Source organism: Chenopodium quinoa, unplaced genomic scaffold, assembly GCF_001683475.1.
Source record: "Chenopodium quinoa cultivar QQ74 unplaced genomic scaffold, ASM168347v1, whole genome shotgun sequence".
NCBI classification, from domain to species: domain Eukaryota; kingdom Viridiplantae; phylum Streptophyta; class Magnoliopsida; order Caryophyllales; family Amaranthaceae; genus Chenopodium; species Chenopodium quinoa.
In genome coordinates, this window is record NW_018742309.1 from 157,379 (window position 1) to 165,216 (window position 7,838).

Consider the following 7,838-nt stretch of genomic DNA (forward strand, 5'->3'; position numbering starts at 1 on the left):
GTCACAGGTTGACTCCTAGGGGGGTACTACTTCATCGCTCCCCCTCAATGTCTTTCCACTCCTAGTGGTGATAGCATTTACAGAGTTTTTAGGGTCAATACCTTAAGGCGATAATTTTGAAACTCCAACCCCATCTTTTATAGCACTAGCCAACTGAGAAATCTGGGTTTCAAGCATCTTATTATGTGTCATCACTTCACTAAACTTTTTATCAGTGGTGGACATAAAAGTGTTGAACATTTTGGTCTGGGACTCCATCATTTCCTCCAAGCTAGATCTCTGTGGTGGTCCTTGAGCATAATAATTATCATTTGTAGCTCGGGAACCACGCACATTAGATTGTTGGGGATTTTGATTAGAGTACCCCTTATTATTATTCCAATTTCCCCTGTTATTAATGCCGTTTCCCCCTTGATTGAATTGCCCTTGGGAATTATGATTCATTTGATTACCCTGTTGGTATTGGTTTTGATTTCCAAAACCACCATGTTGATTATAGGGTCCTTGGGAATTTTGGTCCCTTTGGCCCCTATTTCCCCACTGGTTTTGATAATCAAAATCATTACCTCACTGATTATAATTTTTCCCTCTTTGATTAGGTGGCAGATATCTATTATTGTCATTCCTAGGTCCGTTATCATAAGACATAGCATTGACATGTTCATTATTATATCTATTACCATCATTATTATTAGGATCATATGAGGGATCAAAATTACAAGCATTAGTATAATGATCATAAGACCCACTGTTTTCACAGAAAATACATCCTACATGCATATTAGAAACGGAAGGATAAGGATTCATACCTGTCCCCTTAGATTGGGAGGGAAGATCTTGCAATGGCACGGAATCGAGCTTGGCTTTAATCACTGACATCTCCTTCCCGAGGTTCATAATTTGTGATGTCAGGTTGCTAATGGCATTGAGGTGGTCCACTGAATAGACCGCTCCTCCGCTCTTGTTCACAGCATCTCGCTCGTCGTCTTGCCAATCCATGTGGTGTCGTACCACATCTTTGATAATATCAATGACTTGCTCTTCAGTTTTGTTCATTATTGGGCCACCTGCTCCCGCATCCAAACTGGTTTTCCCTTGAGGACTTAATCCTCCATAGAATATCTGTAGCACCTGGTATGTTGGAATTCCGTGATGCGGAAACTCTCTCTGGTACTCCTTGTACCTTTCCCATGCTTCATAGATCGACTCCCCACTCCTTTGCCGAAACCCTTGAATCAAGGCTCTAGCATCGGCCGTCTTCTTTTGAGAATATAATCTTCCCAAAAATGCTGTCGTGACATCATCCCAAGTGTGTAGAGTATTTGGTTTTACCTCCTTCTCTAACCATTCGAGGGCTCTCCCGATGAGTGAAAATGGGAAAAGCTTTAATCTCACGAACTCCTGAGTCACCCCATTGACTTTAATAGTGTTGCAGTACTTCTCAAACTCGTTCAGATGAGCCAAAGGGCTCTCATTCTTGGCACTGCTTAACTGTCTTCTCTCGATGAGGGTGATCATAGCCGGCCGGATCTCGAAATCATTGGCCTCAGTAGTGGGTGGAGCAATCCCACTCGAAGCTCTATACGCCCCAGGAGTTCCCAACTCCTTAAGGAGTCGTGGTGCTGGCCGATTAGGTTGGCGCGGTATGTCTTCCATTGGAACCTGTTGTGTGTTGTGTTCCTTTCCTTGAGAGTTTGATGACGTCAATCGAGATTTACGATTGCTCTTCAAAGTTCTTTCGATTTCTGGATCGAAGGGTATTAATTCTCTCTGTTTAGACCTGCGCATACACACTAACCAAACCAATTAAATAGCAGGGCTACAAGTGTAGCCAAAAAGAAAAATATTTTTGTATTTTTGTTTTAAGAACTAGACTCAAGAAATCAAAAAGCAATTAACAAACACCGCTCCCCGGCAACGGCGCCATTTTGACAAGCGTTAAATCGGTCGCTACAATCTAACTCTCAATCAAACAATACTTATACGAACACCCTATAACCAAGTACAATGGCAAATAAAGGTTCGGTCCACGAGGAACGAGAGTAATTGCAAATCAATCTTAAACCTAAGCTAGTTCGAAATCAATGGAAAATGGTGTTCTAAAATAATACTAATAAGATGGAATAAATCAATAAACTAAGACACTAGGGAGAACGAGAATCCGCCTAACCATTGGCAACTAAGCAACAAGAAATCACAGACAAACGGGATATGCAAAGACTATAAGTCTGATCAATATCATGTGATAGGAAGACAACGGGCAATACTAAGCTTGGATTTCTCATGCACTTAACATTACTCGATACATAATCAAACCACATTCAATAATGAAATACTCAATTCACAATCTCTTGTTCAAATCAAGGATATCATGCAATCAAATTCAAGATTCTAGGTTAGCTACTCCTATTATAATGAATTAACATGCAATCGCGTATAATCAATTTAATCACAATCCGTTTATCAAAATCAATCCTCAATTACATAGGTTACCTAGGCCGGGTTTCATCTTAAAACCCTAGCTAGGAGACTACTCAAACATATTCATAATCAAAGCAATAACGAATTCCAAAAGCATAATAGATATAAACATGAATTCTGATTAAGGAATAATAAAGCTTGATTAATAAACAAGAATGAATAATACCAATTGTATTGATGCGAATCAATGGAAAAGTTTAGAACTTTGATATCCGTCGTCAATGGATAATTCAAAGAATCTTCACAAATCTTGCTTCAAATCAATCCAAGAAAACTAAAATCGCTAGAATAGTCTTTAAGAAAACTAAAGAATCTCTAATACTAAGAACGTTATCCAATAACTCTCTACAAAGGCTCTCAAAAACTATCTCTAAAACTGTCTCTAAATCTCCCCCCTTAACCCTCACAATAGGGTTATATATATATATATATATATATATATATATATATATATATATATATATATATATATATATATATATATATATATGTTTTAATTTTAAAAGCAATTGCGCAGGCTGCCATTCGTAAATCAGCACGGTTGTGCTAGAAGTGGAACGACCGTGCAAGCATGGCAGTAGCTGATCCGCAATATATTCAATTTTTGCACGGCCGTGCTGAATTTGGCACGGCCGTGCTAATGCCTGGCACGGCCTTGCTAATGCCTGGCACGGCCGTGCTGAATCTGGAAAATGGCACGGCCGTGCTGAATTTGGCACGGCCGTGCTGAATTTGGCACGGCCGTGCTAATGCCTGGCACGGCCGTGCAAGCATAGGCAGGAAGGTTGCAGGCACTTTGGTCTTCTTAAAATAGTTACAACTTCTTATCTAGAGCTCCGTTTGAGGCATGCAATATATCGTTGGAAAGTTCTTCACGTCTGACTTCCAATGCAATTGAAATCACTCCAATATCATTTGTATACTTAAAGTTATGAGAAAAATAGTGAACAGGTGTCATATTTGTGAACTGTTCTGCCTTGCCTGCTACTTAACTTGCCTTTCAAGGCCTTGAGAACCGCAACAAAGTCTTAGCTTGGTGGACTAGGATCGATAATAGCCTGATCACGCAACAATGGTTCGGGACTTGACATAACTTGGTCAACTATACCTGTTAACACACCAAAAACAGACCGACACCCGTGAAGCACATAATATGAAGGAAACGAGTGTAACAAGGCAATAAACGACCAAAACGGGCCTAAATACATCCAAAATCACCCATTTATATGCCTTAAAGCGCTCCCTAATGTGGGCTTGTCAATGTCCCACCATTATCCTCAATAGTCATCAAATGAGGCACTTAGGGAACTAAAGGTTTTTCAATAGGAGGGGAAATGAGAAAAGAAGGTAATGACATGGGATATGAAGGATTAATATCGAGCTTTCTTTGAAAATAGGATTTATGGTTGAGGAATAGAAATTGATTTCTCACTTACAACACTAACCAATGAATCACAAGCTCTCCTATCCAATAAACTCTCATCCAAAGGGCTTTCTTCCAACTCATCATCATTCAAATCTAACTCATTCTCAATCTCATCCTCCTTATAAACTTCACAGCCTAAGGCCTTATTCTTTATAGCTAGTCTACTCTGCTATGCTCTACTCTGCTTAAAACTAATAATAAAAATTTTAATAAAAATAAAAACAAAACTAACTAATATTTATAGATAATAGTTAATATTTAATAATAATAATAATAATAATAATAATAATAATAATAATAATTAATATATGATATTAATTGATAATAATAATAACTATTATTTAATGGTAATAATTAATATTTTATACTTCCCCTGGTTTTTTTTAGTTGACATGTTTCTTTAGTCACGTTTGTCAATGCACAACTTCAACCATTCATATCTTTAATTATCGATAAGAAAAAGTCATGAAAATTTCATATTTTGAAACTATATATCGTGACGAATCTAACAAGATCTCACATGACTATATTTTTCATTACGTATAAAGCACAAAATACGGTCAAAAGGGAGTGTGTGAATATTTCAAAGAAAGCTCATCAAAGGGTTGAGAGTCAAACTTGGGAGGGAGCTCAAGAAAGACACAAGAATCATAATATCCCTCTAAAAAAGCCTCGCCATCCTTAATGGTGGAAAATGTCGAAGAAAAAGGGTCATCAAAGGTGAAAAAGGATGGCAATGGTTGAAGATTTGAGATAGGAGTAGAAAACTCAAGAATTGGATGTGTTGGGTTTCGTGATGTCTAACATCAAACGGAAGGAAACCCGCTCAAAATCCGCACAAAAATAAAAGTAACTAAGCATGTGTTAAAACCATAATCACATAACTAACAAGAGGAGAGAGAAAGAATAATTACCTTTAACGCGTGCTTTGCTCTTACTAAAGCTCGGACTTGAAATCATAGGGTCCCGCAAATGCGTGAACCTCCGATGGCTAACACCCTCGCTCCCCGAACCGACCCGGCCCTTACCCCGAATCTTAGTTGCGGCTAGGCCAAAATTACCTTAGAGTATTAGAACGAAGGTTTTATCTTCTTGGAGATCCCTACAAGTTCACAACTCAAGTGCTCCTACCTAATGTTAAATGATTGGAATTTGTAGGGAAATGAGCCCTTGAAATCTCATCTCTCATCAATGTAGGAGAGTTGGAAAAAATACAAAATGGAATTTTTTTTACTTCTAACTTAAATTAAATATCCAAATGAATCACCAAACGACAGGTGGCAAGGGGAGAGTAATTGTTTAGGTCAGGACAACATGGGGGGGGACCATCCACCCTTGCTCCCCAATCAATCCTTACAACCGGTCCCCACACACAAAATGGACCACTCACGGTGCACTAGTTAAGCGTGGCCTGCCATAGGCGCCAAGGCTGCCTCACTGGCGGCCTGGACCCTTGGCTAGGCCTGCCAGCTGGTCACGTGTGCCGACAGCCCAACAAGCACACCACGCATGCATGCAGGTGATACTAATATGCTAGCTAGCTCGGCATTCCGCAGCCTTGCAAGCCATATTGCTCTAGCAACGACTTATCGTTTGGTCGATTTTTTAGTATGGTTTCGTAGTGTCCGTCACTCCGCGGAATGAAACCCTCCCAAAATCCGCACACAAATTAAAGTATCTAAACATGCCTACCATAATTAAAGAGATAGAAAGAAGAAAAGACGATCATACCCTTGATGCGTGCTTCGCTCTTTCTCTTAGAGCTCGTACTTGCAAGCATAGAGTTTCGCAAATGCGCAAGCCTCCAATGACTCTCACCCTTGAGACCCGACCCGAACGGCCCCTACCGTGAAGCTTGGTCATGGCTAGACCAAAGTACTTAGAGTATTAGAACGAAAGTGTTCTCTCTTATGGTGATCTTTTCAAGTTCACAACTCAAGTGCCCTGTCCCAATGCAAAATGATTGGTATTTATGGGGAAAGGAGCCCTTGAATTCCAATCTCCCATCAATGTGGGAGAGTTGGTATGAAGGAATTTACTAAATTTAATTTAATTCTAAAGTCAAATTAAAATGCAAATAAATCAACAAACAACAAGTGTCAAGTGGAGAGCAAGGGGTTATGTGAGGACCACAAGAAGGGGACTACCCTCCCATTGCTCTCCAAGAAAACCCACATAAACCGGCTTCCCCAGACACTCTTAATGCTCGAGCGTAAGCTAGCTACCCAGCCTTAGGCACCTAAGTGCGCCACGCTGGTGGCCTGGTGCTTCGCTAGGCTTGCAAGCTCGGCGTTGTGCATGCGCGCAGCCCAGCACGCAAGCACGCAAATCCTGCAGCCTATGCACGCAATAAGTGCTGCTGCTGTGATGCTCATGCTAACTACAGCCCAACACGCTACTACCTCGTGTGCAAGGCCTAGCTCGGCCCAGCAAGCAGTGCTTGCTTGTAGGCTGCTGAGTGTGAGGCACTAGCATGCTAGCACGCCTAGCGTGCCAACGGTGTTGGGCATGCTGCACTAGCCAGCTAGCCAACGTAGCTAGCTTGCGATGCTAGCATGCATGTGCTGCCATTGCTAGCGAGCTTGCACACTCGCTGCGACCAAGTGCGAGGCCCAACGAGCACTTGCGGGTTGCTGTCCTTGCGATGGTGCTGCTGGTGCTGCTAGCTCACCTAGCATATGCGGCCAGCCATGGTGGTCTTGCGATGCACACAAAGCATGATTGGTTAGCACGCTTAGCCATGCTGAGCTTGCGGCCGAGCCTTGCCTTGCGGCAGTGGCCTTGGCTAGCTATATTGCCCTTGGTCCTCGTCTTGCTCGGGGCATTCCTAGGCTAGGGGTATATTTATAACTTGTTATTTTCTTGATTTCTCGTCTCGTCGATTCCTAAATTTGACTCGATTTACGACACTCGGTTTCCAACACTCTAAGCTAGGAATCCGACGTCTATGTTCATTATACTCTAATGACTCATTTAATCCTTCGGATTAATTCGTCGTTTCGGTTGGGTTACTCGATTGGGTGTGACCCGAAGAGTTCAGTCCAGATTAAGCTGTAATATTATTTATGCATTAATATTACTGGTCGGAAGAGGCCTCCAGCTAGGCATTATGATCACTTTACCTCACATAATTAGCTTTCTAATAATTTCAAACTCTCTATCAAAATAGTACACTTGTTCGAAGGACACCATTCCTTTCAATCTCGCACTTGTCCTTCCGGAGAAGTGCGATGTTAGTGTATAGCTTATTTCCAATGTCACTTAATGTCTCTTCATGAACTATAAGGTAAGATTCTTCGTCATCCTTATTATGTCCAAAAGCATTTCTCAATTTCCAAGTTCAAATGTTAATAAGTAGATGACAACATCAAAACGGACTAGTACTCAAACAAGAGAACTTACAATATACATGGTCCAGGAAAGAGGTTTCGATAGATATAATGAGAAATATATTTATGACGATTTTAAATCTCTTAAAGTATTCTCATAGGTCGGTCAGGTATAGTTCCAAAAAAATACCTAAGCAAATGATTTATGACAATCATGTCCTTGTAGCACAAGAAACGGTGCTATAAATCATACTACACACTAATTTCAAGTGGTCATTAATCGTCTAACCTTTAAATGACCTTAATCAGGGATTAATTTTATTAAAATATTCAACGTTCACTTAATAGGTGTTTCTTTATCCAAGACATTGTCTTGATACCTTATTTTGAATATTCTCAAAAATTAAATGGACTCATTATTTAATTATAAACTACAATTAAATAGAAATAGAGTGATAATAATTTTCAGAGAATTAAACTAATCCAAAAACCAAATGGTTCAACATAATGTTTTACATTAAAATCCTGAAAATTAATTAAAACACATAAACAGGGAAATCAAAGCTAATATCTAATGTGCATGATTCCCATTGCCTCAACGT